Source organism: Emydura macquarii, unplaced genomic scaffold (assembly GCF_026122565.2).
Source record: "Emydura macquarii macquarii isolate MOO-44397 ecotype Brisbane River unplaced genomic scaffold, CSIRO-AGI_Emac_v2 contig_1477, whole genome shotgun sequence".
Taxonomy (NCBI): domain Eukaryota; kingdom Metazoa; phylum Chordata; order Testudines; family Chelidae; genus Emydura; species Emydura macquarii.
The window spans coordinates 19337484-19365073 of NW_027131614.1; the positions used below are offsets into that span (position 1 = coordinate 19337484).

The 27590-nt window shown below is 43.0% G+C and overlaps 1 protein-coding gene across 5 annotated transcripts in view; it reads right to left on the reverse strand.

Annotated features, from left to right (window-relative positions):
- The window catches only part of LYN (LYN proto-oncogene, Src family tyrosine kinase), an 82302-nt gene extending 69504 nt beyond the window's left edge, over positions 1–12798 (reverse strand). For 2 of the 5 annotated variants that reach the window (XM_067553762.1, XM_067553757.1), the window contains exon 1: positions 12471–12798. The gene's annotated coding sequence lies outside the window, so the exon portion shown is untranslated. Of the gene's footprint in view, positions 1–1380; positions 1431–1515; positions 1609–2224; positions 2335–12215; positions 12416–12470 lie in introns of those variants that run through there. The other 3 variants (XM_067553758.1, XM_067553759.1, XM_067553761.1) reach the window with 3 other exon arrangements.
- Positions 12799–27590: the final 14792 nt, after the last annotated feature.

The following is a 27590-nucleotide window of genomic DNA, read 5'->3' on the forward strand; positions in this document are numbered from 1 at the left end:
TGTTACAAGAATGGATGGAAGGGTGGATTAAAAAGTTTCTTTACCCATTTTACTCACCCCTCCTAAATAGAGATAGTAGGACTTGTAGCCTAGTCAATTTGTCCTCCTCAGAGAAGCAATATCAGATTGCACCTTAAGTGATTATTGAAATGAAGCCTCTCCTCCCTTCATAAGTGTGTATGTAAATTTATATTTGTGGGTCCCAGCTGGGGCCCAAAATCTTCAGTTCAACCAAATATGGCACTTGCATGTGTCTCAGGGAGTGCTTTCTTTGATTGTTCATTAGGATGGATCCATTCTTACTTCAGTGTACCAGATTTCTGACAATTAGGTTAACCACCCTGTCTTTTCTAGGATAATTTCTATTTTCTGGAATGAACTTGTTTCCTGCCAGGAGTGCTCCTCGGCTATCTGAAAATGGATACCATGAAGCTTCCTCAAGCTGCATCGTGACATGCCAATGATGACATGAGAGAGGACAACACCTTGAAGAATGTCCATGATGAAGTCTTTAACGGCGGGTTTAATGGAAGACCTGCTGGTGTCAAAAAGGTTTTCTGCAGGCTTATTTTCTATTTTATTTATAATTGCTTGTGTATATAAAAATGTAAAGTACTTAGAGCTGAAAATGATAGTCATATTGAGATCTCTGGCAAATGAAAAATTCTCAACTCTTTCAGCCACCTCAATAAGCAAAAACAATCACACTGAAAAAAGAAAATCCAACTTATAGTTCTATTATACACAAGAGGGAGAAGCTTTCATTTTCTAGTGCATCTCTTTATATGGCTTCTCAATAAAACTGTATTGACTTCAATGGATTACATGGATGCTCAACACTTCTGAAGCTCGGGACATTGTATTTATGTGCCCAATATGCATTTAGGACCCTACTTATAGGCACTCAAGTTTGAACATTTTGACCTAAGTTGTCCAGTTGGAACTAGACTAACACTGTTATTTTAGGTTGCAGTTCTTCTCGGAACTTTGTGAACTCTGCTTTGACGTTGCAAATCAGAATTGTTTCAGGAGGAAATTGGAAAAGGACTTGAAAATACAACAGTGCTGAATCTGGTGCCAATAAGTTTCACAACCACAGAGAAATGTCTTGTGAAATTTTCATCTTGTTACCGATAACAGCAAAATGTAGAGAGTCAACTAACTGTGCAAGCTTTAAATTTAGAGGCACCTGATCTCACTCCCATTGACGTCAATGGCAAACCTCCCCTTGAATTTTATAGGGGAAAGATTGAGCTCCATGTTATAAATTGACTCCTACCAAAAGTCATCACAACTCATTTTTTGCACAACTTCAAACTGTTTATAATAATCCCTTGAAAGCACGAAACAGAAACCTGCTTCAGTTGATAACCTGTTTACCTCAGCTAAGTAGATAAGTTGTCTCAGCCACCAGTTTAATGAAAATGTAGCTAAAGGAGAGATAGAGACATAACATTAAAACAAAACCCCTGAAATTCTTAAAGAGCTTGGATTTAACAATGAATGTGCACAGACCCTGCAGATTCTCCACCCCATATCCAGCTTCATCCCCACTTGCAAAGCAATGCCCAGCCAGGCGCTGGTGAGATGTGCTGGGGGCAGTTGGCCAGCACCCTCCACACCATTTCCACTTCACAAGAACCTTCCGTGGCTGTGGAGAAGAAAGAAGAGGAGGCTGGTTTTACTCCTAAATCTCACAACCATCTGGTGAGGTGGGTAAGTATTATCACACCCTTTTCACAGTCAGGCAAATGAAGGCATAGAAGGGTAAAGTACACAGTCACAGGGGTCATTAGCAGAGATGGAAATAAAACGCAAGAGCTCTGACGCAGCCCCATGCTCCAGCCATGAGACATGTATTTTATGGTGATTAATGTTTGTAAAACTATGTTAAGAGCCAATTTTTATTATTACTTGGCCATAAACGCAGTTTGAAGGACAGCAAATTGCTGGTGGCTCAAGTCCAACGGGCTAGTTAGCAAGCACAAAAGCAGGCTTTTACCAAAGACTTAAGAAACTACACATAAACTGGAGGCTGGTAAAAAATGTGTGAATGGAACTGAGTGTGAAAGTGAAAATAAGTCATTGCATAGGCTGGTAGTAGAAACTGAGCTGAGGGGTTTTTGAAAATACCCTTCCTGATGGATATGTTTTGACTGATAAAAGATAACAAGTATTTAGTAAATAGGATATATATTATAACTTAAAAACAAAGAATAGATACTTCCTTGATTTTCCAGAGAGAAAACCAAACGGGAATATAAGTCGTTTCTTTTCAAAGAGGATTGTTGAATCATAGGCATTACACATTCCATTTGATTATTTCATCGTCTCCTGTGAAAAGATTAAACACATATGCATGCCTTAGCTGCTAAAGTCCAAGGATACTATTACTTATGACAATGTTTGCACTGGGAACAAAATCCCAAATTGCTAGATTATTTACATGTTATTACCTTGATTAAACTCCTTTTGTGCTTGAGAATGAAGTTTTGCTAATTTAAAATAAAGGGTTCTGAAATATAGTTCTGAATTACATGGAGCTCTCTCCAGCCAGATTCAAGGTGCAATTTAATGGTCACACGCTTCTTTCTTGCACTGAATGTGATGGGGCTTGCTGTGGAAACTGCAGTATGCCCACCCACAACAAATTGCAGGAGCAGGGCCTTACGTCTTAAAGTATGCTCAGTAGTGTTTGCAGGCTTAAGCTGCAAATTTGCAAGGGTATATAAAGAGAAAGAGTTTTACAGCTGTATCACAAGTCCTCAAGGAACCAGAATTGGGTTTGCTTCTAAGAACGAAATGTAGAGGAAGGGCAGATTGGATACATAAAAAGACAGAGCAGGGAGAGAGAAACAGATAAAGGAAGATAAGGAAGGCTGAGAAACAAAGAGCAGAAATAGGTGTGGCCTAAAGGGGAGAAGATTTTCTTAGTGGGTGATGCTGTGTGTGACAATAAAAGTTTAGTTACTAAATAAAGGCACTATCCGCCTCTTGATCTCTGTACAGACTTCCTATTGGCCCAAATGAGAGCTCCAGTGTAGAGCAAAGGGAGTAGGAAATGCGACAATTTGAGGAATCTGTCTATATACAATTTATTAATTCTGATTAATATTACGATATTGCCGCATCATGAACTGCCTCAATGTGTAGTGAGTCAGTCATAAGCTAATAAGGTCCCTTACAGATCACCCATCCTATTTGGAAAACACTACGGAACAAACAAAAGAAGACATGAACCTTAACAATTGGGCACTAGCCAAACAATGAGTATGTTAAAGAGGGTGCCTGAGTTGGAAAACTAGTTTGATCAAGTATATCTGCAAGAAGTGGGGAGTAGAGAGTGAAAAATACCTAACTGGAGAACAAAAGGGAGAGCGGCAGTGGTTTAAACAGTTGTTTAAAAAGACACAAGAGGCTTTCAGCAGGGGAGAGGTACAACGGGGCATGCTTTGTAGCAGAAGGGTCATTTTTGATTGCAGGATCAACCAGGAAAAAAAATCTGACTGCAGCAGGGAGACTCTCTCCATGATTTGGAGGAGAGGCCACGTGTAGGAGCAGTGGTCCTGGAAACCCTAAGGGACTCTGACCAAATCCCAAAGAACACACAAAATGCATGGATTAAGATTTAGTGGGTTTTTGTGATAAAAATATTTTGAGACTTAACATTTGGGCATATTATTTATTTTATTTAAAGTAGTTTTGTTGCATCTCCTTCCCAATAAGCTAATTATTAAGAAGGCCAGGAACCTGCAAAGTAGGATTTTAGGGACCTGATCATACCTTCAAGCAAGCAGAACATGCCTCTGAGAATATGGCCATGTTTACACCACCAGCTCTGCAAGGATACAGCTCTGACACCATGCTGTGCCATAGAACATGGATGCTTCCTACAATAAAGGAAGGAGTTTTTCCATCCCTGTAGGTAACCTCTCAGAGCAGCAGTAGATAGGTCAATGAAAGAATTCTTCTATTGAGTACCACATCTACACTGGGGGCCCCTTCCAAGTAACAGCTTCTCAGGGTGCTGGCGCTGTAAGACAGCAGCTGACTTCACAGTGCAATTATCAGGCTTTGGTAAGTTTCACTTTGCCCTGAGGACAGAATATACTGTGAACAAGTGAAGCAAAATTTACCAGAGCACCTCCTGAAGGGTGAAGCAATAGGAGAGAAATAGAGTCCGCAGGCGAGGTCCTGTCTGCGCACACAGTTTTTAACTGAGCTCATAAATAGTCCAGGCTATGGTTCTCTCTAAAGATGGCTTGTGCCTACAAACAACACAGTTAATACCTAGTTGAAAGTGTTTTGTGCTTGCTAGTGGCCTATAATGGATATGAGTGTGCCTTTATTGCCAAGAAGGCTAACAGAGTATGGGGCTGCATTAATAGGAGCATTGCCAGCAGATCGAGGGAAGTTGATTATTGCCCTTTGTTTGGCACTGGTAAGGCCTCATTTGTAGTACTGTGTCCAGTTTTAGGCCCCACTACAAAAAGGATGTGGACAAAATGGAGAGAGTCCAGCGGAGGGCAACACAAGTGATTAGGGGAGCTGGAGCACAAGACTTATGAGGAGAGGCTGAGGGAATTGGGCTTGTTTAGTCTGCAGGAGAGAAGAGTGAGGGGGGATTTGATAGCAGCCTTTAACTACCTGAAAGGGGGTTCCAGGGAGGATGGGGCTAGGCTGTTCTCAGTGGTGGCAGATGACAGAACAAGGAACAATGGTCTCAAGTTGCAGTGGGGGAGCTCTAGGTTGGACAGTAGAAAAACCTTTTCACTAGGAGGGTGGTGAAGCACTGGAATGGGTTACCTAGGGAGATGGTGGAATCTCCATCTTTAGAGGTTTTTAAGGCCTGGCTTGACAAAGCCTGGCTAGGATGATTTATCTGGGGTTGGTCCTTTTTTGAACAGGTGGTTGGACTAGATGACCTCCTGATCTTCCAACCCTAATCTTCTGATTCTATAATAGCTGCCTTTCTGTAACTGGTTCAGTGCACAGTCTGCCTGCATTGTCACTAGGATCATGGCTGTATCACTGGTTTGGTTGTCCACCTTTCTCCTTGCTCTCTCTGATAAGCCATCTTAGGGTGCAGGGTCACACAAGATGAAACATCCTGCAGACCCTCTAACCCCTTCTGAGGTACTCTGGAATAACTACACAGGCATGTAAATCAGCCTGGTAGATGTTAATGCACAAACATGGCCAACAAGGTTTTGTTGGGGGGAGAGGGGGAAAGCTGGTGTGTGGGGTATAAATCAAGAGCGTTTGTTGTAACTGTGTCAGATGAGTTATATGTATTGTAGACAGGCCCTAAGAGGACAAAGGATAAAGACAGATGGGGAAGAAACAACAGGCCTGGAATGGGGGGGGCGGGGGGGGGGGCGGGGGGAGGGGATTAAAAACAAAAACCACCAAGAAACAGCAGAAAGGGGTTGCTGCTACAGCTGGTTAAAAGCAAAAGTATCGTTTTTTCAAGAAAAAGAATCAAATAAACCAATAAAAAAAGTCTCAAAGCAGCACAGCAGTGAGGATGCTTAGCAGTATTGACAGGCGCCATGGCAGAGAGGCTAGTAAGTTCCACTCCAGCACACTGACTGTCATAGGTTCTAGAATCTAGAGCACGGCGATGCATTTAATCAGCATTAGTGATTGCACTGCGGGCCACTGCCTTCCCCAGCCCTGCCTGCGGTATGAGAATGTTGCTCACTGCCAGTCAACTCCTATCCTTCAGCCACTTCAATCATCTGCTGTGCCGAAAACATATAGCCAGAATGGAAAACCAAGCATCAAGAACAGATGGGCTCCCCTTGCTGCTTACCATGTGCTAATGCTCCTCAGATCGGTGCTTGGCTCCCTGCTTCAACCGTCTCTTTCAGGCAGAGTGGGGGAACTGAAAGTGACAGAGAGAAGAGCTGCCACACTGCTTGCAGGGTCAGAAGGAGGAAAGAAGACGATGGACAGCCCAGAAGGGTGACAAAAATAAGGTGTAAAGAGCAGGGGACACAGTGAGAAGCAAAGAGGGGAACAAAATCTCCAAATCCCCTTCCAGAGCTGTGGAACTTCTTTCTAGCTTCTGCTGAGAGTTTACCAGTTGTCTGGTATTTTGCAGTTTCAAAAGCCTCCTTTGAATTTCATTTGCATGTTGCGTTATCCTGCTGACTGCAAATTCAAATCATTTTTGCAATTCGTATTGAAACAGCTGAGCTCCAAGCATCCAAATGACGAATTTTCTCTTTCTGCTCCCTCCCCTTCCTGAGTAGTTACCAAACTTTCACTTCCTCAATGACAAAGACTTAAATCCTGGCAATCATCTTAAACTATGTTCCCCATCTCCCTTCCTCTCATACGTGAATCATTGTTACACAACAGCACTGAACCCTTTACCCAAAGGGCTGGCCGGACCACTCCCAATCTGTCAACTAGGGTACGCAGGGGCTGCTCCAGTGTAATACAGTCCCTTCCATTTGGACCTGAAAGGTGTAACCTCCAGGATGCTCCAGGTCCTGCCGACGACATAGTTTGAGAGTGCCCATTTCAGATAAATGTGGCAGATGAATTAAAAGATGACAATAAAATTAATACAATTTTATACCACTGGAAAACTTATGCTTGAATATTTTCTTTACCAAGATCTAATCTGAACTGGAGTCAAAACAGCAGTAATATAGATCTGTGGATTTACAAATTGCACTATTATAAATTAATTACACACACATCCATGAGAATGGTGCTTGTTGCTCCTTAGTATTTATTTTCTTGGAAGTCCATAATGCAGTCACATTCTACAGTATATGGCGGGGAAAATGATATACTTCTACACGATTTTCTGCAGAACCATATTGTTCCAGCATTTGTGTAATAAAAGATTCATTTATATATGATGCCTGGTCAAAAGTCTATTGATCAAACAGGTCTGCATGGGTGTGCCTGTACCAAACAATGAATAAGATGTAAAAGGCAATTAAAATATACGGTGGAAACCACATGCACCAGAACATATGAACAATAGGGTTGCTGTGCCAATATGTACATTTGCTGAAGTCCCTGAATAGCTTTCCACTGAACAAACAACAAAGAAGATGGAAAACACATTTCCAAGATATAATCAGTCCCTTTTGTATATATATCAAGTCTGAACTGTAAATAAATGGATGTGGATAATGTAAACAAAATTACAGAAAATGCCAGGCTCGGAGTGTAAGTGTACCATTCACACTGATTACTGGACCATACCGTAGCATGATTCAACTCAACATTTCACAAGATGACTATATTGTAACAGGTGTTCCTCAGAAGAACTAAAACATCCAATTGCTATTGTTACTGAGAGGATAGGCTCAATCAAATGAACATACAAAGAAAAAATAGAACTAGGTGATGTAAATGAACAGAGTCGGTGTGAGTTTTAGATCGCTGCTCATCACCCACAGCTTAGACAGGAAGAGCAGTGTTGACCTTCCGGTATGTGCACCAGAGGCCTTAGAGGCAGGAGGATACAGTGCTTCGACTGAGAGTTATCATACCTGGAATTGTGAGAGTATGATGGGGCACTCAATGCTGAACAGAGGAATACGTTATATTTACCCAAGGTGCTTGCAGTCTAAATAAGACGGACAATTCAGTGCTAAAGTATAGGATACATAGGTTGAAGATCTTCATTTCAAGTAGTAGTGTTATTCTTCTTCTCCCCTGTACTAGGAAACATTGAATTTGGCAATATTCTCATAACAACGTCTCCCTATGCCAAGTGCTTCTGTCAAAATGTCATTTCTATCCTCGAGGATAGAGGATATTTCCCACGGTAATGTGTCTAGCATTCTGATTCCTATGAGTGGTTCTTTAGGCCTCGACAACAAATAGAGGTTCATCATGAATCTCTACATCAAACAGCTCTCATATCTATCACACAGACACCACACAAGACTGATTTCACCTCTATATTTATGGTAGGAAAGTAATCTTGAGAAAAGATGCTGAAGATTGTTGAGACTGACTCCACCCAGGAAATTGCAGCTTTAGACATCAAGTTTAACAGAAGTGTATTTGAATGAGGCAAAAAGATCACTGTGTTTCCCATCTTTCTTCGAAGGACAATTTAACTAAGAAAGTTCAGTGCCATAATTGTAATTTTGTTGATAGAAGTTAAAACATTTTAGAAATAGTCAATAGGTTACTACATATTGTGAGGTTATCTTTCTACTCACAACTTCATCAATGGGACTGATCTAAAAACTTATGTTGTTAAAAATAATTTACATTGTTCACTGGGCCACAGACTGCTTCTGGTCTTATCTTTTCTGGAAGTGTTTGCCAGCTGTGCCAACTCTATCCCTATATAAATAACTATGTTTCCCCACTCATGTGGGGGGAAATCTTGCAGTCATTGATGGGGTCAAGAGTATGATCAGCACCAAAATAAAAATCCCTACTATTTTCCAAAAGGGCAGCTGGTTACTCAAAAGCATGAAATTGGTTAATGCCCCTTTAAACAATTTTTTTAAATTATCTAGGTTGTGCTTTAATACATTTATATCACTTGATTCCCTGACCTCAAGTGGAAATCTACCCCATTCCACATGAACCTTGTGAGATCCTCAGGACTTGTGGGCCAGACCCTCCCTTCTCCTGACCAAAGAACACAGGAAGCCCCATGAGGGAATTCTTGGGGAGCTTCCTTCCCACTCTTTGTGGATAATATCATCCAGATAGAGGCATGATGTGGCCTGGGGTTATTAGTAGCTGAAAGCCCTCAGCCAGAAGTGAAGAATAGACCTCTCCAGTATAACGTTTCAAACAAGTAACCAGCAATTTCTCATGGAAATATCTACATTATGAATGAAAGTTAGAAACAGGAATTCTATAAAACCTACCCAATGGATCTTCTTCTTTTGATCATACATTATAACTATCATCTCACACTGATTTGGGGCTCGATACCATCAAGGCATGGCCTCATGTTCAGGTCAGTGTAGAGCCATGCTACCTCAGGGAGGCTGCCACAAAGAATCCTGTCTCACCCTTGCATTAGGTGGAGTTTACTCCCCCTCCTCCTTCTCACCACCTCCATTTGCCTGCCCACTTGCTGCACTGGTCTAGCTTCAAAGGAGCATCATCAACTCCCATAAGAAAAATGAGGGCACAAACCCTGATTATCCCTGAGCAAAGGGGCTACAATTATGTCTAGCCCTTACACAGGCCACCTAAAGATGAGGAAAGTTCCTTGCTGCCTTCCGCATAATACCTCACCCAGCAATAGGTGTCTGGTCCAAAGCAAGTACCTTCTCATCTTAAAGAATCTCAAAACATTTTAATACTCAAAATGAAATATTGAAACAAAAACCCCTTTCCCACCACAAACATGCAATTACTTCAGAGATTAGCTATTTAACGTCCCAAAACATAGAGAAGCTTTGCTGTATGAAAAGAAATGAAGGGTTCATTATCTAATAGAACTAGGAGTAACTTTAGGTAGGATGCTACTATGCAAGTTGCACTTTAGCCAGGACATCACATGCAAGGTCTCTGGTTTTGAGAATTGTGCCATGGAATCTTTAATGGCCACAGGTGGCCAGGAGGACCTTGGTTTTGTGTCATCCAAGAGATGAGACCTACAGCAGCCCTTAAGTCAATCTTGGGACATCAGTTATGTTCTGATTCAGGGAGAAGTTTCCCAACTGAAATATCCATATCACTTTCTGAAGCACCTCGGTGGCTTATGAGGTCTCCCTTACAAAAAGGGACTCAGGATGTTGCTGTTTATCTTATGAGAGTTGATAAAGTCACAGAACAAGGTGTCTCATTTCTAGAGATAGAAATAGTGGGGGGCGAGGGCAATGTTATGAGAAAATAAATACACAAATAAAGATTTACACATTTGTAGAAAATCCATTCAATTGTGTGTATAAGGTGAAACACACTTGAAAACAGAAATGCTAATAGAGTATCAAATGCCTAGGATTGGCAGGTGGTGTAACATTGCAGTCAAAAGCATTGTCAACAAAAACTGTTATTGAATGATTTTACTGACCAAAGTACTATAAAGAAAGGCCACAAAAGGTCTTACAACAAAAGGTCTTGCTTACCACCCAAGAGTAATACTTGGGAAAAGCAAGACCACTTCACATCTACCAATCTACAGTAGTTGTTAAACTGCTTGTGATAACATCGTCATTGCAGTTAGACATCTATCTCAACACTTTATTGATTAAAGAAATCTATTAAATCAAGAAAGCTTTCTAACTATTATGTATCTTACAAAGCTGGCACCGAATAAAAGATATTTATCTTGAAATAAGTCAAGAGAATGAGAAACCTATTGGCTGCAGAATCCATGAATTTTAATTGTCTCCTGTGATTCCATAAACACCTCTTAGATAGGATTATTAGTCAGACTTTCATCCTGTTTCTACTTTACTGAGAAAATTCTTTGGTCTTTCTGATCAATAGGTGGAGTGAGAAGTTCCCACTTATTAAACTTATAAAACCATTACATCTGCTCTACATACAATACTAGAAGAGGAAAGATTCACATAAAAACAATTTGATTAACCTCTCTTTACAACTGGGCTGCATTTTCCCCTTCTCCTCAACACAACTTAATCTTTATTTTGTTAAAACAATTTCCATTTCTTTTTTATAATCACTTAGCATTACTCCCCTATTCGAAAGCTTAGCTATCACCAAATGTTATATTACAATCATTCAGGCATTCCAAGAATCACCAAGGAATCATATTGTACAAAGATAGAAAGTTTCCCTTCAATTTGTGCTGTTTTAAGATGTTTGGATGGGTGGGATGCAATGGGATGGGGGTTTGCAGAGCATGGGAGGAAAGAGTGTTTGGTTTTTGGATGAAAAATATTTAGATTGCTCTTCCACTGTGAAAAATGGAAGTAAAATTGGCAACTTCAATTTTTTTGTTCCCTTTGTGTAGTCAGAGTCATCATATCTGCTTACTTCAGTCACTATATCAAGTTTTGACTACTGAGCTGAATTTTATTCTTGCTTGAGAAAAAACACGGGCTGCCAACTAAATTCTAACTGCAGAATATTGATGGTTATATTTGTCCGAGAAAAAACCAGCTTGACTTTCAGATTCTAGATTGAATTTGCAGGTCTGGCAGCTTTAAAAAAATCTTTTTACTTAGAAACTGAGCAGACTTGGCCTGGAAGCCGGCAAGAGACAAACATGGAACATCACAATACCATTTTCATTTTTTTCAAAGCAGAAGCACATTTTAATATCTAACGGAGAGGAAGCAGTTTTAATTTGAAGAGTTCCAGGAATTATTTTACTATACACTAGTAGGTTTAAAATCCAGTGTTTAATCCAGAATATCCAGAGGCCATATCTTTTCTCTTAATTAAACTGAGTCTTAGCTTGTGACAGTGACTATGAAAAAATGGATTGTGTAATACTACATTCTTTCTGGCATTCCAACTCCTTTTTGGTTCTTTTTAATTAGGAATAGTCAAGATTGGCTGAAGACAACATAGCCCTGAAGATCATAATAATACATCGAACGTCATCCCTTTTCAAAATCTTCTCAAATAAACTGCTGTATTTCCTTAAAAGTTAAACCAGATCACACAGGAAAGCTTAGACTGCAACTACACCCCTTCCCTCAGGCTAAAGGAAAAGCTAACCAGTCTGAAAAGAACTCTCACTTCCTTTTAACTAATGTATCATGCATTTTATCTGAGGTTCAAAGAACTGTTCCCTGAAGGGGCAGAAGCACAAGCTGCCCACTTAGTGTCACACTTCCTCTTTTGAACTGACTATACCCCTTAACACAATGGTTCATTTAATATTTCTTGTTAACTTCAGTGCATCAGATCAGGTTTCCTGACCTAACAAATCAATCCCCCTTTAGCTGATACACTAATAATTCTTGAATGCCCTCAGTCAGCCCCTTCCTTCTCCTCCCTGAAACCTTTGCTTCTCTCTCTTTCTTTTTAGGGGAGAAGAGGAAGATGTAAACATGTCTTTCTAGACGAGGTTTCCCTAAAATGTTTGCTATGCCAATAGGGCAGGTCAAGTCTGCAATCAAAGCGTGCGTGTTACAGGAGAGCTCACAGCACAGCACAACACAACACTAAAGAATAGACCCCAGCCTCCTGTGACAAACTCTTCTATACGCAACAGGCCAACAAGTGTCTATTATCAGCTGTTCCCTCTGATCTGCAAGGTAAATCCAGGTGGGGGGGGGACTTGTTACCAGAGCAACAGGGACAGGTTCCAAGACGCCTTTCCTCTCCCCCCCGAGAGTAGCACGTCTTCACTTCCCAGGCGCAAACTCCAGGCTCCTCCGCAGGGAGCCCCTGGTTTGCCCGAACTCGAGAGGAAGCCCCAGCAGCGCGTCCCCTGCGAGCGCAGGGCTGCCCCCGACACGTCCCAGCGCTCGCCGAGGATCACAGAAGCCCGACCAAGCGGCACTGGATGCCAGGCTAGGAGACAAAAGACAGCCACTTACTTCCCTGAATGTGAAACTTTGGAAGCAGCAAGTAAACTCGGCCGGTTACTTCAGCCCCAGCGGTGGGGGGCGAGCCAGGGCGCAGCTCACAGTTAATGAGCTGATTATCCTCGGGCAGAAGAAAAGCTACACACGCCTGGCGGTGTTTGTAGACCACAGGATTTTACAGCTGGGCGAGAGAGAGCGAGACTCCAAAGCAGCCAAGCCGCTGTCTGCCTGAGGCCACCCTGTGCAGCAGAAGAGGAACTTCACTTGGTTTCAGTGGGTTGGCTGAGAGTTTTCAGTTTACTTCCTGGTATTAGGAGATTTGCATAAATATCTAGTGAAGGGTCGAGGGGGCCTAATACAAATCGAAAAGTTTTGTTCAGCTTTTTGATTAATAAGTCAAAACAATGGGTGAGGATCTAATAGGAGGGGCTGAAGCAAAGAGACAAACAAAATCTCCAGAGACAGATTTCTACCAGCAGTAAACTAGGGAATAGATGAGAAGGGATTTCAAGAGGAGGAAGATCATTGTTGGCTGGTTTCATTTTAACTAGAGTAGCCCTCAACCCTCCCTCCCTCTCTCTAGCTAGGGTATGCTCTGCTCTTAGATTGTTGTGAGGTGCCCTGCTCTATTTCCCTTTCTCTTTCGACCTATGAAGTGAGAGGAGGAGGCACACACCTTTGAAGAAGGTAAAGGAAGTCTTGGCAGTTTATGCTCACTTAGTGGATAAAACACTATTTTAACTCCACTGAAGTACATAGGAGTTGGGGAGAGTTTAGAAGGCATGCAAGTTAAATATTTTGCTACAATGTAATGACTGTCCCTCCTGGCATAGAGAAACTTGTGAGGTGTGACTGAGCACAGCAGCACTGTTATTACTGCAATATTAATGTTTAATAGTATTATCTAGAGGCTATCCAGGAGCGGAACCCATTGTGCTAGCTGCTATACAAACATATAGTAAATGACAGTCTCGACTCTAACACCTTATGAATCTGCTTTGATCAAAATTCTGCTTGTTACAGCCAAGACTGGTCAGAGAAAATGGAGTCCTAATCTGTTTCCTTCGTCAGCATGAGTAGAAACTCCTGCTCCCATAAATGGGTCAAACAAGGCTCCTATTTATTAATAACAAATAAAAATATATTAAAAGATCTGAGAGGGAGGTCACATGTCCCAGGAAGGCAGAGGTCGTTGATGATGGGCACTAGAAATCCACCATCAACCCTGCCGACACGTTTGACACATAGCCAACTTCTAAGATCTAGAGGAAGCAGGCTTGGAAAAGAACTAAAAATGGTAAAATTACCAATTTTTCATTAGGATTCACTAGACTGCTCTGATGTGGAATCAGCCCCAGAGACCATCCAATCCCCAAGCAGGGAGGTCTGGACAGAAAATCCAGAAGTTGCAACTCAAACTCTACAAGTGGAGAAAGGCGTAAGATACTTCCTGAGCAAATGACTTCTCAGCATAAAAGAGTAACTAATATTAAAAGTGGTGAGGAGAATTCAACGTCAGCTTTGCAGAAGCAGACCACTAACTGGGGTTATTGACTACAGCAGGCCCAAATCTTGGGAATAGCCAAGCAGGATTAGGTGCAGGACCCAAGGGTGAAGCAAAGATGGCTTTACGCCGTCTTTGCAGTTCTCTGATTTTTAAGCCAGCCCTCAACATTGGGTAGAGTAGCCTCGAGGGGTACATCTATACTGCAATAATGGCAACATGCAGCATGGCCATGGCTAGCCTGGGTCTGCCGACTCAGGCTCAATCAGGGCTGGGGCTGCAGGGCTATAAAATAGCAGTGTAGTTGTTTGGGCTCCGGCTGTAGTCTGAATTCAGACCCCACAAGGTGTCCAGACTGAGCCCAAATGTCTACCCTCCTTTTAGCTCCACAGCCTGAGCCCCATGAGCCTGGGACAGCTGACCTGGGCTCTGAGACTCAGTGCCACAGGTTTTTTATTGCTGTGTAGACATACCCAAGGAGTCTCTGATGAATGCCCAAGCCCCTAAGGCTCCAAGGGGGTGTTTCAGCAGCTGAAGAGAGCTAATTGCATCTCCCACCCAAACCAATACCGCAAATTCGAAGACAGAGAAAAAGCTCTTAAAGTTAGCCAGGGACATGGTCTTGGTCTGTCAGTGGGCCTGATATTCCATGGGCGGAAATAGGTCTTAAAGGCAGCAGATCTTTTACCCCTTCCCCAAGAATGCCTCTGGCGTGCAGTTGGAGGCACAAGTCCACGCCAATCTATGACACAGTCTTTAGCTACAGGTGTGTAGGTGTCAGGATAGGGAACTGGAGGCAGGAGGTGTGATGGGGTGTACCAGACTCTTCGAGGCCCCCTGCTGGAGGCCCTAGGTCCTACTACATTGTGCCCCAAGAAAGGAGCAGCTAAGGTGGGTCCTTCAGGCCTGTGCAGAGAGGCTGCAGAGAAGCAGTCAGTCAGAGCCCCTCAGGCTCAGGTGAAAGGAGCTGCAGGGGCTGACTAAGTCAGTTTCTGGCTAGGACCAGAGAAGCCAGGAAGGGTCCTCCTGGCCGGTCAGAGGTGCTCGAGAGAGACCCAGCAGACAGGGTCTGATGGCACTTGCATTCAGCAGGGAGGAGGAGAATCTGAGAGAGACCGCCCTGAGGAAAGGGTGAGGAGAAAGGGGCTGTGTAGGAAAAAGCCCAGGGAATAACAGCCAGGAACTGGAGGCAGCAGTGCATGGATGCTGTTTGTAGGGTGCCTGGGGTAGTACCCAGAATAGTGTGCAAGCCCAGGTTCCGCCCCCAGTGGCTGAAGCCCTGAGAAGAGGACAAGTCACCTTTAGAAACTCAGCACAGGGCTATATTTAAAGGCCCGGAGATGAGGCTGAAGACCTCGGTGAGAGCCGACAGTTTGTTGGACTTTTGCTATCCTGGAAGGGTTCCTCCATTTTAGACTGTGTCTTGGCTGGAGGGCTGGGTCACTGCAGACTCACCTAGTGACGTCAACAACCTAGGGGAGCACCTGGGGCAGGTGCTTGCAGCATCACATCCAGCTGACAGGAGGCAGCAACAAGAGCTGCGCATCCCCTCCCAGGGGATATATCTGGACCACACAGAGCTCCGGCTATTTTCTTTTGCTCAGTCCCTAGAAAGCTATAGCAGTTTGAACATAAAGTTAAAGCATCTCCACATCAGTCCTCAAATGGACCCTCAAATGACCCAAATTGCCTCCTCTCCTCCATTCCTTCACTTGGCACAAGAATGCAGACAATCAAAACTGGGGCCAATATTTATCCCTGACAGCTATACTGCCATTCAGGGTATGTCTACACTACAGCAGCACAGCTATGGCACTCTAGGCAGTGTCTATGCTACAGTGACATCAATGGAAGGGCGGTTGTGGAATCCCTGGCATTGGTGGATTTTTAAGAACAGGTTAGACAGACACCTCTGGGGAATGAACTAGGGATACTAGGTCCTGCCTCAGTGCAGGGCTAGATGACCTCTAGAGGACCCTTCCAGCCCTACATTTCCATGATTCTATCCACCAGAAACATCTTTTCAAGAAGATTTGACTAACATGAAAAGGGATTGGATTTGAGACATATATTCTGTGTTTTATAAGAAAAATAAACAAAGATGTGTAATTATCCGTAGCAGAAAAAGCTTCCCAGGTCAAGTAATGTAGTTCCTGTCTAATAAAGAAGGCAGATGCATACCTGTCTCAAGAATTATAGCTAAGCAAGAAACTGCCTATACAAAGATCTATCCAACGCACACAAAAACAAAACAAAAGAAATCATTGATAATCTATTGTTCAATCCAGCTCTGCATTTCAGGGGCATTTTATTTGTGACAGGGGACTTTGATTTGGTCTCCCGTCTGAAGCAAGTCAAAAGGTCTAAATAAAGAACAACTTGTATAGGTCAGAAAACATGAAAAGAGATATACCCCCAAATCTATCACTGAAATGCTGGAGAGAAAGACTGGCATATTTGAAGAGTCAGTGTTCATTTTCCAGAATAAATTTTATGTTTTGATAACCGGATCCAAAGCTCATGAAAGTCTCTGTTAATACTCCCATGGACTTTGGGTTGGGCCTCCAGACTGTAAACGTTTATATAAGCTGTAAAAAGGGGATAGTGATGTTATTCTTCGCGTTATGTCCCTTCATGAGCTATTGTACAAACTACAGGGGAGAAAAGGAAGGAAAAACACTGGGCAATGCAGAACCTGAAAACAGGCAAAAAATGTTAAAAAGGTCTAGCTAAGGTCTCAGATGTCCCCTCTGTCACCAGAATACCTGAGGGCCTCCTGCAATTGTCCTTGAATATTAAAACTAAATAACACAGAGGATATTAGTGATGGTACCATATGTGGAGTAGCCAAAACAATAACTTGAGGGAGATCCCTTAGAATAGCTAGTAGTTTAATTTAGAAAGGAGGAATAATCATTTTGTTTGAACAAAAGTGCAAAGATTGAAAGTTCTTCATAAGTCATGAAGTCAGAAGCAATGCAGAGCACTTGGAAATGTAATGAGGACAGTTAAAACATGCTATTAAATGAAAGGCAGAGTGGAAAATGAAATTGGCTTAAAGAGTGGAAAATGAAATTGGCTTAAAGAACCTCTCATAAAAATGTCAACAAATCTGATCAAGTACTTGAATATTTCAATTTGTGGATTTGATTCCAGTAAAAAGGTACATTAAAATGTATGGTTTGGAGAATGGGAGACTGAGCTAGGGGGTGGAATCTGGGTCCAACAGTACCAACAAGCGCAAACATTTTCCCTACAGAAGTTCTACTATCTGCATGGCCAGCAGTTGCATTATTTCTACTAGTTTTATTTTTCATTGAAGAATTATCAAGTAGTTTAGGTCCAGATTGTTAGCCCGTTTTATAATCAATCAGTAAAAAGATAAATGGCAAGAGCAATATATTTTGCATTTATTTTTGTTTGTTTTTTTCTTTTTCTTGCATGACAAACATTTTGGATTGTATGTCTTAGAGGAAGCCATCCAGCTAACAAACATCACAGGAAAATTTACAAATACTATTCCTAAATGTGCAGTTAATATGACAGAGGAGATTTTGGACAAGCAAGAAAATAGAAAAGGAAAAATAATCTAGTAAAGAAAAGTTATTTTCAAGCTTGAAAACTATGGGGATAACATATCCACATAGTTATGTGGATATTCTGCAGTCACTGTAAAAATGGGGGAGGGGGGAAATCTATTTAGCTGTTTTTAAAAGGTTAAGAGTACAAAAGGTTAGTTTTTCCAGTTGTTGATTTGTAGTCCCATTACTCCAAAATGCTTTGATTATTTTTAATGGAAATTTGCAGCCTGTTAGTTCATATTTTGGACCAATGCCCTAAGAAGTTAAAGGGATTCCATTTTTAAACACTTCGCGCGGGGGGGGGGAGAGGGGGAGAGGCATTGATTGATTCAATCTCTTTTTGAACATCAGCCAAACTAAAATTATACGCACCCAATATGGTTAAAGCAGGAAAAGTTGGCATCTTTCCTAGAGACAATTGTGGGACTAATCCACAGCCTATTAGATCTCATTGTATTGAAATCTTCCTAATACACATCCTAAATTTACTCTTGTTAATTCTAGTTATCTTTGTACCTTCCTTCCTGTGCTTACCTGGAGATTTCCTAGTTCTGAGGTTTGAGAAACAGCTAGCTCCTTGGTTAGATTGTAATTTTCTGGTTATGTTTAATATTGGATTCAACTTCCCTCATCTTTTTGTGTCGGCCAGGAATTCTTTGTTTGTTTGTTTATTTCTTCACGCTCCAAAGTGAGTGGATAGCCTGATGAATAGCTGAAGCAAATCCTTCCAGCACTGCTAGCCAGCTTTAAAAGCACTTGCTATGAGCTAGGCTTTGGTAGCGTGGTACTAGTGAAAGAGACCTAAAGAAAGAGGAAGCTGCCTGCATACATCCTATAGTACATACTACTTGCCTTTTTCTATGCATGTCAGATCAACTGACTGGTCTTTAATAGATCAGGGATACCATAAAAAAATTGTCACACCCAGGATCCATTAGAAAGGAGTGGATCCATGTTTCTTGGTTCACATGAATATAATTCTGTCTGAGGAGCAGAGGAAACTGGCTGCATCCAAGGAATATTCACGTCACTCATGAAGTGCATAATGAAGATGTAAGCAGGGTCTGAGTGAGCACTCCCTGACATCTACTGATGAGGTGAGGTGGGGAGGGAAGACTTCAGGAACAGACTATATTTGCATAAACACACTTACACAGCCTCGGTGTGTAGGAGAGGGAGCTGCTTTGCCAAAGTGATTGATTTTGGCTGGTGTTGGGTTACAAATCACTTTAGCATTGTGTGCAGGGGTAATGAAATGTCATCCTTATTTTTATGAGTAACAGGCAGCAGAACTGTACTTAAGCCTGTCCTGGTTGAGGGATTTCCCCCTAAACTGAACTTCACTCTCTTAGCAGGGGCCCGTAGGGATGTCATATTCCAGAGAGAGAGAGGGTGAGGATAGGTGTTCCTACCTGGTGGTGTGGGCTCTACCTAAGGAGTCCTAGACACCATTTGACCTTCCCCACTGTTTAAAGACACAGCTGATTAGACTCGATTGAGAGTCCTTGTTTTATTCAGTGATCACTGCTGTTAAAGCCACTGACAACCAGGTACTGAGTCTTAGACCTGCTGTGGGACGGCATTGCAATGAAAGAGACTGCGCAGCCTACACTAGCAGGGAGGCTCCCTGCTACCCTCTGAAATCACCGAGCGCTGGGTTAAGCAGGGAATCCTCAGAACATGACATCATGGCAGTGAGACGGCAGCAGCAGAGTGTGGTGGGAGAGTGCACGGCCCAGCAATGAAGGCTCTCCTCGATGCTCCTCACCCCTGCGGTGGGAGGTCACGTGAGTGAACCTCTGAATGTTGGGTCTTCACTGACCAAGGACGGCAGCTGTGAGAGGGGTGCAGTGGAGGGAGAGGGGAGTAATGATGTTAAAGGAACATTTGTTGTTGGAGTTTCAAACCGCCAGGTGAGAAACTGAGGCAAAGGGCACTGCCCAACGTACTCTGAGGTGGCTGATTTTGCATGGTTATTTGCTTTCAAGTCGGGGTTGTGGTGTTTTCCCAAGCTAATGCTGGGTTCCTTTTTAATAAAAGTTCTCTTTGCTAGACACAGACTCAGTGCTTGCAAATGGGAAAGTATTGCCTCTTAGCAGTGGGGTGTTTAATTTCTCCAGATTACTGGGTGGGGGCTCAAGCCGATTCTGTTTTGTATTGTTAAGATGAATGCCTAGATATTGAACCTGACCCTTGTGGCTGCTGACTCCATGTGGCAGAAGGGTTACAAAGATAAGAAGAACTCCTTGTTTTCCAGTTTGAGTCTTTTGTCAAAGATGGGGGGCTTATTTTACTCCAAGAGATACCTGAGTAACTAAATTAATTTCTGCCATACATAGGTGTGACCCCGATGTGCCAATAGTTTCAAACTGGCAAACGTGTTGACATTCTTTCTGTGGACCACATTTTAAAGTTAGATTCAATTCAATCCAACTTTGCACAAACAAGCCAAACATTTCACACTCCTGAGATGCCATTATTGACATAACCCACAAGCAGGTTTCCCACCTTCCTTTTGATAAATACTCTTACTCATTATAAAAAGAGTTAAACTCAAAGGCTCAAACATTCAAAAGTGTAACAGGAGTGCCCACAAAAGAGTCACACAAACTCACTGGGTCAACCCCCCCCATATGCAAGGCCAGGTATAAAATTGATATTTCTGTACATGCAGTTGTGGGATTTCAGGGCCAGACATGGGTGTTTTTTTAAGCATAAAATGGGTGAGCCCATCTTTGAAAACATGTACCAGAATGTGTTATGTGCATTATGTACATTTCAATTAAATAAACTAAAACCTCTTGGCTAATCTAATGTGCACAAGTTTTTCCAACTCTACAGCTTCTGCTAAAAATGAACAGAATATTACCGAGAGCCAGATTCTCTGCTGGACACAGAGATGGCGTCAAGGAGTCATTCTTTGGCCTGCTAAACTGCTCTAACTTGTACTAGCTGGCAAAGAACCCTAAAGGACTGTATTCCAACTGAGCATAGCCAGGGCGCAGCTCTGTCCACTACTTCTCCTTCCCTCTCCCTCTTCCCATCAAAGCCACTTGGCAGAGGGCTTCAGGGAGGCTCACGTAGGAGCTGGCTAACATGACTAGCTGGCTCATATGGGTGATATCCCCAGCAAAGCAGCTAGGCCTAAATTCCATCCCTTTGGGGTCTCAGGAGGAGCTCACATGAGGTAGAGCAGGCCAGAGAATCTGGCCCCACGTGTTTTCATGCTTCTTGGTTTCATCGATAGTGTAGTCAGACCGTTAGTTGAAGGGAAGACTGGGGATTTGGCTTGAAAGAATATTTTTAAAATTATGACTCTTTTCACTCTGCCCTTGGATTTCTAAATGCTTTTTGTTAAATGTACCACGATTTGGATGTAAACTATAGGACTGGTCGACATCTGACATTTGCTCCAGTTTATAATAATAAACACACTGAGTAGTCCTAAAGATAACAGGTGTACATCTCTTGTAATCTGCAGCCTATTGTTCGTGTAAATATGTGCTCAGCTGACTTATAAAGTAACAGAGGAAAATTGTTAAAAAATGCCCCAAATTCTGTCACTGGTTAGACTGCTGGATCTTTACACACACACACAAAAATGTCAGAGGCCCTTGTAAATGGTGTGCAGGCTGCTTAGACTGTCACAGGTGATGTCCCATTGCTCAAAGCGTCGCTATGCTTTCCCCATCATCTTTGCATAAATGCAAAGCGTTGTCAAGGATAGACAGAACTGGATCTCTGAAATAGCTGCAGCCATCGAGATGTCAAATCAGTATCTGTCAAGTATGCTGAGGGGGTCACTGAGCAACAGCCAGTAGATCTGTCAAGCTCATGGTCAGAGGAGTAGTTCACAATGCTCCTAATGCAGTGGAAGGAATGTATTACCAGTAGTGACAGCTGCTGTTAAACAGCGCTGATGAACTAGGAATGGCCAAGTGACAGTTGTGCCCCTGAGTGGTAGGGCTGCCTTCTACACATCACATGCGGCTCAGAAGTCTTTAAAATTTGCTAGTAAATGGACAAGGGCCCACACAACCCGCTCATGTCCATGTCTGCTGCAATACAGAATGCTAAGTAATCCGCTTCTGGGTGTTTCCCTTCATGCCACCTCCACACCTGCCATCCATTATGGCCTACGCAGTAAAGAAGTTAACTCAGTGTCGCCTAATTTAACTCTTTGTAAGAGAGGAAAAAAGGCTGTATGAAAACATCTGTAGCAGCTGATTTTATGACTTGCCTTTCACACGCACACTATTAGATTAGTTGTCTTCAGAAAGACCCACGTTGACACCATCCCTCTAAAATGACTTGGCAGGACCACACCGGACAGCAATTTATTTTAAAATTAAAAAACTTAGTGGGCCAAATTCTTCACTGGTTTGTCTCAAACATTACAGTCAAGTTACACCAGGGATGAAAGCTGGCCTCCTGTGGCTCCTTTATTCCCCCCCCCCCCCCCATTCCACTTTCTTCTCCTGCATGTGCCAATCTTTCTTCCTTGGGTTTTTTCAGTGTCTGATTTGCTTCAAATTAACTTTTCTTTCCACTTGTCCCATCCTCTTTGACCTTTTACCTCTTCGTGACAATTGATCCCTTCTCTGATTCTCCTTGGTCCACTTCTTCTCCACCCCATTTTTCTCCTGCGTGCCCTTGGTGCCATAATCTACTTTGACCTTTCCCCAGTCCACTTCCTAAATAAGCGTTCCTTTCTCCCTTTCCATGCTCAGCCCTCAGTCATCCCTTTTGCCCCTACTTGACACCAATCAGCAGCAGAGATGCTCCTCTCAGCCCCAAGCTAGGACCAAGGTGGGTCCCATACAAGGCTTCCTCTCAGGGTGTTACTAATATACCATGTGCTGCAATTGCTCATTGGATCCTTCTAGTACCCACTAGTCACCCACTTTACAGTAGGAGCAGAAGTTACATTGAGTCCTAGCTGATCTGCAGGTAGCGATTGGACAAGTGGAGAAATCTACCAAATAGCAACACCCAATATATTAAGAGCCACACACAGGATTGTGTGGTGTGAAGTCAGGCCTCTAATCAAGCTATTCAGCTACTGTGGTTAGCCTGTGCACAGGACATGTCCCACCATGTGCAAATTCCACCCAGTTCTTTAGGGTCTGAAAAAGATGTTTTGGAAATGTGGCCTTGATGTCCCTTTAGTAAATGATTTGTGCTAATAAGGAACTGTCATTTATGTTTTCATACAAGTGTAAAATTAAGGCACAGCATAAAGAAAAGGGACACCATTAATTACAGGGGTTTAAACTGTTGCTGTGGCCGGTATCTGCCAGAGCAAAATATCCGTGGTGCAGTTAAAGACTGAAGATTACATAAATATTGAGCTAGCAAATGCCAAACAACTCTACCATTGCTTTAGTCAACAAAGCATTGTTTCTTGAAAGGGAATTACTAATAGCAGTTTTGGCAAAAGTCAGTATTGACTAAGTCTAGTGATCACACAGCTATGGTAACTTAGAATTATATCCTGTAAGGCATGAAAAAAGAAGGTTAGCACTATTTGTTTAAATAAAGGTCAAGATGTACGTAATGAGTGTGCGCTAGACTTGAATTCTTGCGTGATTTTCTAAGCTTTTGTTACTTTAGCACGTCTGAATGAGAAAGGATGGTGCAGTGGTTATAGCACAAGCCTAGGATTTTGGAGACCTGGGTTCAAGTCCCTGCTACACCACAGACTTCCTTTATGATGTTGGGCAAATCACTTAGCCTGTCTGTGCCTTGATTCCCCATCTGTAAAATGGGGATAATAGTACTTCCTTACCTCACATGGGTATTGTGAGGATAATTACATTAAAGATTGTGAAGTGCTTTTGAGGTCTACTGATAAAAGCACTATATGGGAGCTAGGTATTATGTTATTAATGATGTTGGCCTGTTTGAATCTTAGGAGATGGTGGAGGGAGGGCCCCTAGGAACTAGGATGGGGGATGTAACAGGGTAGCTGGCCCATTAAATGAAATTGGGTTCAGCACTCCTGTTGCACTCCAGATGCAGCCTAGTTTGGTGTAATAGGGAGGGTGAAGCACCCTGCGAGTTGTAAGTGAGAGTTCAGAATACAGAGATAACATGCAGAACCCAAAGTCTAGCAAGGGAGAGAGTCCAGAGAGTAAGGAGAGCTCAGAGGAAGAGCAGACCTGGGCTGGAGAGGGTGGTGAGTGTTCCCTGGTTGAGCAGTGGAGCCAGAGCGGAATGGGGAAGGCAATCAGAAGGTCACCCAAACTTCACCAGGCCAAAAAGCCATGGCCAGAAAGGGCTGAAGGCTGAGAGCAGCAGAATGCCTGCTGGCTCTCTGAACTGGAGAGCTGAAGCTGTAGAGCCAGAAAGGGCTGAAGATTAAGGAATGAAGGGTGAGCCTTCTGATGTCTCCAGGCAGGAGCTGGAATCCTAAATGGGAAGGAAACAGGGCAGAGAAACACCACAGCTAGAGGGACTGGAGTGAGGCTGGAGACTGGGAAGGTTGTACTGAGTTTATTTAAAGAACGAAGAGGGAAACTTGCAGGGCTGGAGCCACAAGGGGTGCCTGGGAGGAGACCATGTATTTACAGGGGACAACAAACGGAACAGGAACGCTGGTCGTAAGCTCAAAATGAGGTTACTAAATGAAGACACGAAGCAGAGAACCCCAGACACAACTCTCTGCTCCATGAAGGAATCCAAGGAATCAGCGGACAGTGCCCAGAGGAACTTTGCCTGGATGCATGTGTTGTAGAGCTTCCTCCAGGACTGATATATGTCCATCTTGACCAGTGCCAGGAGGGAGGTCTCATGACTTTGTGAGTACAGAGATGATGAGTGCCAAAACAAAGACATGGGGAAAAGTGCACCTATAATCTCAGCAGGAGGTTCAGAGGAGCCAGAAGAGAGGCTGCACCCTGGGGCACTGGTGACAAGCATGTGCCATGGTCTCAATCTTTCTGCAGAAAGGAGAGGTTTTGGGGGCATCTGAACTGTGCCAGCCACATGCCTACGTTCCTCACTCCATGCAGGAGTGGTTAGCTAATATCCCTAGCAAGCTGAGATACCAAGGTGGAATAGAGGATGGCCCACCAAGGTTCCTCACCCTCACAGAAGGTAGAACATCCCACCACTTTATATCAGGATGGGACATGAAGGCAAGGAAATATACATCAGACCGTGAGTACCTTGAGATGCTATCTCGGCACGGTGGCAAAGTAACATTAAGCTGGCTGGGGTGGTGCATTAGGGGTGGTCAGGAGAGCTCCTGGCACAGGGGCTGGCAGAAAGCACCCTCTTGCAGGACCCACTCATGATAAAGCAGGAGAGGTAGGACAGCTCTGACCTCCTGGAGCACATGATGTTGTACATAGGAATGGATAACCTCATGCAGTGGGCAAGCACCATAGGATCTACCCAGTCCTGCCTGCCAGAGACCTGGAGGTTTCTCATTAAAGTAACATCAACAAAGACCAACCTCTGGTGCACTAAGGAGACCTCCATCACCTGTGCAGGAAGTTGGGTCTTCCTCCCAGTAGTCACCATGGACTTGGTTGTTGAAATAACCTTCCAGGGCCTGCAATAAAAACAGTCAGCTCAGAGGTCTTGGAGGAGGAGCCCTGTGAACAGATGGCAAGTCTCCATCTGCACCTGGGCCACAAGGAGTATGTCACTGGCATACACGCTTACAGGACCACATGCTGGTCTGGTTTTCACAGAACCAATCCCACCATCATCTTGCAGAGGAAATGGGTAAAGGGCTCAACTGTGACAGCAGAGAGTTCTCCAGACAGGGGGCAGGCCTGATGCACTCCTACACCAATGCTGACAGGCTTGGTCAGGGCCCAGTTGAGGTTGTCTGGACACTACAGAAGCAAACAGCACCTAGAACAACTCCATAAAATGGGAACCAAATCTGAATAACCACTTATGAATGATGGACTGACATCGCTGGAGAGTGAAGCTCCAAGCTTCTCCAGTGAGATGCCTCATGTCGGGGCCAGCTCAAGGAACAAGAGTACAATTCAGCCTCTGTACTCTTGGCCTCTCTGCTTAGACGGTTAACAAGGCTGCCAATCCTGATGATGGTTTGTGTGGTCTTCTTGGATCTGGGCAAAGACAGTTTATTTCACATAAGCCGACCAACCATTAGGTGGTAATAATTGTTCATTAATACTGAACTGAACTAATCAGGAAATCTAGCAGTGTATATGCTATCATATGCTTTAAACTAAAACAATCCACAAAATTATGAAGGAATTTACACCTTTATTTACTGCATGCCTGATGTGCTTCTGTATATTCTAGGTGCACTGAAGAATGGTGTCTTTATAGAAAAATGTAACAATTGTGAGAAGTCCATCACAGTACAAGCTTTTTAAAAAATAAAATCAATAAAACTGCATCACGTGTGGCTTGTCTGACAATTTTTAAAAGCTTTTTTAAGGAACAAGGAAACATGCTTATTTTTTGTGAGCCAATTAACTTATTGTCAGGTCAACACTGGATGCAAGCTGTCAGAATTTTTTATTCATAAACACATTCCTAAACCAGTTTTGCTAGATGCTCTCTGACGTATAAAGAGAATTAATGGTTTGGAGTGATTAGGCCATATTCAATGATGAAAGCATAATAAAAGTGCTATTAAAGTAACCAATAAAACATTCACAGCCAGCTGGATAAATCTTATTTAAAAAACCCAGCTGAAATACGGTACAACTTTATTTCTTTTAGTATTTTTCGAAAGGTTTTATAAAGAGGGTTAAGAACAGTGTGAGCAAAATTAAGAAGGAAAAGAAATGTAAATTTTAAGATGCAATTTGAAGAGAGGCGAGGACAAAAAAGCTGATACAGGAAGGCTATTCCAGATAGGAGAAGACTGTGACCCAACAATATGAGGTAGTAGCCCTTTGCCTCAGTTTCCCACGTGGCAATGTGAAAGTCCAATAGATGAACGTCCCTTTAATGTGTCATTCCCCTTTCCCTCTGCTGCACCCTACTTATGGTTTGTTGGCCAAGGTCAGTGAAGTCCCAGAGTCTAGGGGTGCATTCAGGTGTGTTCACCTTCAGCCCTTAGCAGAGGCATCTCTTGCCTGACTCATTGTCACCTCTGCTGAAGACTTGGTCCAATCCAGTCCTACAGCGTCCCTACCATCTTGCCCAGCTATTAGTAATCATATTGGGATTTGCTGGGTTGGAGATGCCTTTGATGTTGCTGCATCTCTCACCATGCTGCCTTTAGCTATGATGCCATGTTCTGAGGTTCCAGCCCTCTAGCCCAGTCCTCAGTGATTTCACTGGGTAGAGGGGAACCTCATTGTCACTGCCTCTTCTATATGGTCTTTGACCGAAACACCTTCAACCAGGTCTTCAAACACCACCTCCACACCATATCTAAAGCTAGCCCCCTACACCAATTTATTTCAGCACCAGTGATCACTTCGGGCTTGTTTACAGGGCCTTTTAGTTCAGACTCCAGGGGTATGAATTGCAGCACAAACCAAAGAGCTGCACTCTAACTGCCCTATATGGACACTGCTAGCGCAAACTGAAAGGTACCTAGTTTGCATTAACATGGTCCTGGTTGAAGAGGACTATATTAATGCAAACTAGGTACCCTTTAGTTCATACTTGTAGCATCCAAATGGAAGAGTTACAGTGCAGCACTTCAGTGTGTGCTGCAATCCACATCCCCCCAGTTTGAAATAAATACAGAGCCATATAGAGGAGCCCTTAGAAGAGGCAAGGACTCTCAATTGAGTTTGATCTGTTCTGTTTTTAAAACAGTAGAGGAGGAGGGGCAGACAGCACCTAGAGTCCTTAAACAGAATCACCCAGTAGGAACATCTGCCCCCAACCCTTATGACTTTCACTTGGATTTGGCTCACTACTCGACACTTAGCGAGTGAGGTTAAAGTTATGGTAACCCATCCATTAGGGCATATTAAGTACAGTTCTGCTGCCCTTTAGCCATACAGTAATGATAACAATATTTCATTACCCCTTCATCCAAGACTCATGTGAATTTTAACCAAAACAACCAATGCTGATCATACTGGCAAAGTA